We start from the raw sequence: 7,623 nt of genomic DNA on the forward strand, positions 1-7,623 counted from the left end.
ACCTTTTTATTCTTAATACAATGAAAACTAAGTTGATTAGGGAAAAAAATCATAAAATATAATCAGTTAAGGTTGGAAAATGCCTCTAAGATCATCTAGTCAAACCATTAACCCAGTGCTACTGTGTCACCAGTAAACCATGTCCCCAAGTGCCACATCCACACGTTTTTTGAATGTTTCAAAGGCTGGTGATTCCACCATTTTCCTGGGTGTCCTGTTCCAATGCCAGACTACCCTTTCAGCAAAGAAATCTTTCTTAATATCTAATCTAGACCTCCCCTGGTGCAACTTGAGAAAGAAACAGGTAGGGAAAGTGAACTGTGACCTGAAAACTGATTTTGTGGGAAGCAGATAAACTTCCTTATGCCACCTGTCTAGTGCAGTTAAATCCATAAAAGAGCTCATCCAACTGGCTGAAAATAGCCGATCACAAACGATACTGTTCTTTTATCTGTTTGAGATTGAGTTTTAAAAGGAACGTGTGGGGAAGCTATATTAAGGGTGAACATTCATGTTTGACAAAGTGGAGGCAAGACTTTGGATCAGAAGTTTTAGCCTCATGTCTGCAGTGTGTAACAAGCCTTAGAAGCGAAAATGCAAGTAGCAGCATGGGAAACCTTTTCTTCTTTTACGACTTCATTTTCTTTATAAATGCTGACAATTTTCTCCGAAGTTGTGCTGACATTGGAGCATGTAGCACAGCTTTTGCACTCACAGAGAGTTTTGGCAGCACTTTGGTGATTGTTTTTTGAAACTGGTCTCAGAAAAAGAAATGGGTCTAAGAAAAAGGTTTACAGACTCTTTCAAAGTCCTTCTCAGTTTCTTTTGCTAGCTTCTTCTGTCTTCTCATGACAGTTTTGTCCGGGTGGCTTGTTCTCATTCTTTTTAAGTTTTCAATTACTTCCTGTCTGTATTCGTGTTTTACAGATGGTTTATAAGAATGTTCTGGGAAGAGTTGAAGAGAAAGCAAATCCTTTATTATAGGACAAATGGTAGTTTTCATCTTCTGATAACTTGTTCCGATCTCCTATTGCAAAGTGCAACGTGCAATTTTGATCTTCTTTAGATCTGAGCCTTCAAAGGTCTTGTACACTGCAGCGTTTTAGGGTATTACTGCACTTTTTCATGATCATTCCTATTTTTTTTTAATTGTAATCAATATCTGACACGAGCCTTTCTTCAAACAAGGTTTTTGAGGGGAGAGAGCCTTCTACTTAGTGCCTCGTTTAGGTCTTTCTGAGACTGCTTTCTGTCAATATCCTTGCTCAACAGTGTATTTTCTCCACATTAACCTGTTTTAATGTTACCTTGAGACATTGTTTTTCTGTTTCCTTAAGTGGATCAGAGGTCATCAACTGAAACCACATTTTAGTTGTGTTCTGCAAAAATTGGTGTCCTCGATTTTTGATATTTGGGAATTACAACAGAAATGAGAATCTCAAAAATGAGCAGGTGAAAATTGTTAATGGTGGTGGTGATGTTCTACCTGGGGAATCACTGTTTTCAGGATTTCTGCATCATGGTTGTTTTTTTCCCCAAATGTAAATACTTTGGAGATGTATGAGTTGCAAATTACTCCTTTCCATGGTGCAGAGTAGCATGCTGATAATAGGTGCAAAATGAATCTACTGATAATGAGAGCTTCAAGATTTGTGCTGTGGAAACTAATGATGTGTGTTTTTTCTCATTGAGTTCAACAGGAGAGAAGGCAATGCTCTACTGCTGAAAAAACAAGCCATGGCACATTTTCATCCATAACCACCTCCAATTCTCATTATTTTAGTAGCTGAGCAACAGAAGAGTGCTGGACAATGAAGAGGCAGCAGAGCCCTCTGAAAGTTTAGCGTGAGAGAGTGTGAATGGAGTCCTCTGAATGATTAGCATAAGAGAATGTGAACAGTTAAATACATCTCAGTCTGTCCTGTGTTTAGATCTGTCCTGAGCTTGGGAGTGTTCATTAATGCACTGTGGATGAAATAAAATGCCAGTCCTGGGAAGCAGGTGCTTCCAGGAGGTACAGCGGACACCCTCTAGGCTCCAGAAAGGTTGCTCAGCAATGTGTGAAATCAGAACCTCGGACAAGCTTCCAAGCTGCCTGAACGTATTGATTTTGGCACCTGCTTTCATAAGCAGGTGCTCAGGTTTATGTGCCCAGATGAAGCTACCTCTTAACATCTTAATTACATGCCAGACTCTGGCTGTATCTATTGTGTGAGTAGTTCTAGGTGGTGTTGGGAAAGGCAACAGAGAATGGAAGTACACAGAAAAGAGTTGCAAGAAAATTTTTAAAAACCAATCCCAGACCAAACAAAACAAAGGGCTTGTTGGTAAAACAAAGGTATCACAAACTTCTTAATCTGTGGTAACTTAACATTTGCATAACATTATTTACTGAATGGAACCAGAATTGCTCAAATTTGTCAAGTTTATCATCAAATGAGAGCATCTCAGCACAGCTCATTTCATTTCACTACCCCTGTTCTTTTGTAGTGGTGGAACAGGGTTTTAGGGGACTGGGACTCTGCTGGGTGTATTGGCAACATGTATTTCATTCTGTGTGAATTAAATCAAGAGTGGAATTTAAAAGTCGTAATCAGTAATCTGGCCTTCAAAAACATGATCAGATTTTAAAGGGCAAATTTCGGCCTGTTTATTAGTACTCATCTGGCATCCTGCACACTGCAGGACAAAAGGCACATAATAATTTTCACTATACCATTATGAAGACTTTTGAATTACCTTTGACAAAGTTGCTAAATGAGACTACTTTGATGATTCTCTGGAAAATCTACAACAGGATCTTCTTGGGTTAAGTGATTTATTACCCAGGCATGAAGGCTTGGGCTGTGGTTATTAAGGCTGCACAGAGCTCTGTGCTAGAAATTTCTTGGTCAGTGTCTGTCCTGGTTTAAGGACTAGGTGTCTGCCAGGCAAAGTGAGAAGCTCCTTTGGAATGGAAAATGTGATCCCCTTCTCTCCAAGTTATTATAACTTTGAAATTACGGGGCTTTCAGGCAAAGATATGTGAAAACGAGTCCTTTACTAGAATATATATGTACGTACAAGGCAGACAAGCAACGACGGTGGCAGTGACACCAACCAGCAGCACAAACCCAGCACCAGCCTCTCTCATTTCCCCTTGGTGCAGTTCCGGGCACAGCCGGCGGGGGACGCTGGTGGCTCCCGGCCGGGCAGGGAGGGTGCGGTGATTGCCCCGCTCCGGCAGGGGGCGCTGTGGCGCGGGCTCGGCCGCCTCTCCCTCACAGAAATGGCAGGCGGGCTGAGCAGGAGAGAGAGAAAAGGCGCTGCTTTTGCAAACTCACAGGGTGGGAATGGGGGGCAGCTGGTCCTCATGCCAATCCTGATGGCAAGATAGACTGTAGCAGGGACTTTGGAACAGCAGGCTGGAACACCCGATGTGAGCAATACCCCAGGGTGGCAAATGAAATGTAGCAAAAACTCCAAAGCAGTGTCAGGAACGGGGTGGGGGGGGGTGCACATGGGGTGTAATTAAAGTGTTGCAGCAGTAGCAGCCAGGCTCTCGTAAGCAGCCAGGAGACACTCCCTCTGGAGGAGGGAAGGGGTTGGGATACAGGGCTTTACCCTGAGGCACCCGAGTCGATGGTGAGGGTCCTTCCCAGTGGGGTCGTGTGTTGAAAAGATCGCAGTTCAATGGCTGCTCTGACAAGCAAAGCCTCATTCACGGTAGGGGAAGCAGTGAAGGATGGAACTCTGCGGTGGCAGCAAATTGTCCCCGCATCAACAGCAGCACGGTCTCATCTCCTGTCCCAAGAGCAAGAGCGGAGCTGAGCCCAACCCCTCACCCCCCCGCCAAAATCTCACCATCTCTTTTTTCCCAAGAGAAAGCCCCTGGCTAAGAGAGTGCATTGGCCACATCTTTTAAGTATCATTCCCATCACTAAGGCAACAAATGGGAGAAAATTCTCTGAGAGGAAGAAAAACAAAATAAAGGAAAAATCCTAACCTCCAACAGTATCTCTCTCTGGGAAGGCGCTGTTGTGATTTAACTGGAGAGGTAAGTAAATGCCACACAGGAGCTCATTCACTTCCCACCCCTTGTGCGATGGTGGAGAGGATTGAGGAAAAAAGTAAAAATTGTGGATTGAAATAGGACAGAAATGGAAGGGATAGTAATAATAATAAGGAAAAGGTAATTAGAATATACAAAGCAAGTGATGTACAGTGCAGTTGCTCACCACTTGCTGAGTGCTGCCCAGCCAATTCCCAAGCAGTGGCTCCCGAGCAGCATTTCCCCAATTTTATGCTGGACAATGCGAACTGAAATACCCTTTTGAACAACTGGGATCAGCTGTCCCTGCACTTGTGCCCCTCCCAGCCTCTTCCATAGTGGGGTGGTTTGAGAAACAGAAAAGTCCTTGCCTTAGTGTAAACACCGCTTAGCATCAGCTAATCAGTGTGATATCAACATTTTCTCCTCCTAAATCCAAAGCACACCACTGTACCAGCCTGTAGGAAGAGAAGTTGCTATACCCCAGCCAAAACCAGGACAGGATACATTGAACTTAAAATAACTGATTTGTTTTGTGAGCCTTTGTTTGTCTGTACTTTGGCCAATATTCACCTTTCAAGTACACGCTTTTCATCCCTTGCCATTCAAAATGCAAGAAACTAGTGGTGGCAAGATGGTAGAGACAAAAGGGGGACCAAGAAAGGTGATGATGCCACTTGGGCACCTCAACAGCCAAGTCTGACACCCCTTCCCCAGGTTATCCTGCTTGATGAAACTCAGGACTCACTGCTAACTTCCTACCACCTCTCTCAAGTCATGGTGAAGAAGCTGCTCTGTGGCTTCTCTGCAGGTTACCAATGATATTCCATTCCTCTGGTTCCTTTGCTCAAGCCCTTTTTAAAGTAAATCACTTTACAGTTTCATTTGTTTTGTTGATTAAATGCATGTGTCGTTTTGATCCCTTTTTAGTGCCTTGTGCAGTTTTACTGTTCCCTTACATATTGCAGAGATGAGAGGGAAAAAAAAGGAAGCTGAATTACCTTTTTTTTTTTTTTAATTTCCTCTCTTTTCCTCCAGCTTTATAATGTGAACCCCCTGTTTTCACCTTCACACAGGAGTACACCTAAAAGGACAATTTTATACTGCTTAGTCTCAAGGTAACTTAAAGTTTTCATTCCCTTATTATTAAACCTAAGCTTGTGACTGAAACTGAACGCTCATCCCTTTTCAAATTAATCCCTTGGTGCAAAATGTCAAGGGTTTTCCAACTCCATCAAGTGGAAGTCACTGGAGCTGGGAACTTATTGGCACACCGAGGGGTTAAATCTGCAACTAATGCTCTAGATAGTGTTGATTTACTAACCCCATCACAAAAATGTCCAAGAATTGATGTTGTTTGGTCTTCTATTCAGGGACAGATGTGAGAGAAAACCTAACAAATCCACAGCTGTAAGAAGGAAAAATGTGTTGGTTTGAAAGTAAAACCAGTGCGAGACTCCAAGTCAGTAATACAATTTAATAGGAGAAAAGAGAAAAAAAATAAAATACATGCAATAATATAAAAGAAACAACCACCAACACAGTCAGAAATACAACCTGACACCCTGTCAGTCAGGGTGTTGGTAGCAGTCCGTATAAATGGTGGCTGCAGTCCTCCTGGATGACAGATGTGGTTCTGTTGAAGCAGTGCTCCTGTAGAAGGTGCAGTTTTCCTCCGAAGATCCAGCGATGATGTGGAAAAAGGTCCGACTTTCCTCTGGGATCCAGTAGAAAGGTCTGCCCTCGGGTCCCAAACCCCAGTTTTTTATCTAGGTAGGAAAGGCTTGGCTCCTGCCCCTGGTTGGGGCATCTCCCAATGGGGTGATGTAATCTTATCAGTCACACAATAGGACTTAATGGCCCATTAACAGAATATATCTTCTGGAGGAGGGATGGGTTGTGAATAGATAACGATGATCATCCCCCCATCTTATCAGATGGCACATCAGCAGAGGATATCTCCCACAGAGATAAGGATCACCACCCCTCCCACATTTTAACAGATGGTGATAGAATACACATTTTTGCATTGTACCCCAGGACATAATCCACCCCTTATTCTATTACCATCTACATCACACCCAAACCAATACCCTCTTACAGATATATAATACAAAATGAAACCTTACATACAGTTCTCACTAAAAATTAGGTCTCTTTGCGGTACACAACGGGTTTCCCCATCTTTCTGCATTACCCACCAAGTGTAACCAGGTCCTTGAGCAAAAACAATCCCACGGATTGGTTTGCCTTTGCCTGTGGTGGGATTAATCCAAACCGTCTTTCCTAAAATACCTTTCATGTGTACCACTGGGACCTTGTCCCCATCCACTGTGTGCAGGGGTTCAGAGTGGGCAGGACCGGCTCGATTGATGGACCCTCGAGTGTTAACCATCCAGGTGGCTTTGGCCAAGTTCATTTCCCAATTTCTGAAGGTTCCACCACCAAGTGCTTTCAAAGTAGTCTTAAGGAGTCCATTACACCGTTCAACTTTCCCGGCAGCTGGCGCATGGTAAGGAATATGATATATCCATTCAATGCCATGTTCTTTGGCCCACGTGTTGATAAGACCGTTCTTGAAATGGGTTCCGTTGTCTGATTCAATTCTCTCAGGGGTACCATGCCTCCAAAGGACTTGTTTTTCTAGGCCCAAGATGGTGTTCCGGGCAGTGGCATGAGGCACAGGGTAGGTCTCTAACCATCCTGTGGTTGCTTCCACCATGGTCAGTACGTAGCGTTTGCCCTGGCGGGTTTGGGGAAGGGTGATGTAGTCAATTTGCCAGGCTTCCCCATACCTGTACTTTGACCATCGTCCACCATACCACAGAGGCTTTACCCGCTTGGCCTGTTTGATTGCGGCACAGGTCTCGCAGTCGTGGATGACCTGTGAGATACTGTCCATGGTAAGGTCCACCCCTCGGTCACGGGCCCATCGGTACGTCGCATCTCTCCCCTGATGACCAGAGGCATCATGGGCCCAACGAGCTAGGAATGATTCTCCCTTGTGCTGCCAGTCTAGATCCACCTGTGATACTTTCACTTTGGCAGCTCGGTCCACCTGCTCGTTGTTGTGATGTTCTTCATTAGCCCAGCTTTTGGGTACATGTGCATCCACGTGTCGAACCTTTATGGTCAGTTTCTCTATTCGGGCAGCAATGTCCTGCCAAATCTCAGCTGCCCATATGGGTTTCCCTCTGCGTTGCCAGTTGGCCTTTTTCCAGCGATCCAGCCAACCCCACAGAGCATTAGCTACCATCCATGAGTCAGTGTAGAGATAGAGCCTTGGCCACTTCTCTCGTTCAGCAATATCCAAAGCCAACTGGACGGCTTTTAGCTCTGCGACCTGACTCGATCCACCTTGTCCCTCGGTAGCTTGTGCAACTTGTCGTGTGGGGCTCCATACTGCAGCTTTCCATTTCCGGTTAGTGCCTACAATTCGGCAGGAACCATCAGTGAAGAGGGCATATCGTCTTTCAGCCTCCTGTAGCTCATTATATGGTGGGGCTTCCTCAGCACGTGCCACTTGTTCCTCTTCTTCTTCAGAAGACAATCCAAAAGTCTCACCTTCAGGCCAGTTTGTAATTATTTCCAGA

The sequence above is a fragment of the Sturnus vulgaris genome, chromosome 3 (genome assembly GCF_052056855.1).
Source record: "Sturnus vulgaris isolate bStuVul1 chromosome 3, bStuVul1.hap1, whole genome shotgun sequence".
NCBI lineage: Eukaryota > Metazoa > Chordata > Aves > Passeriformes > Sturnidae > Sturnus > Sturnus vulgaris.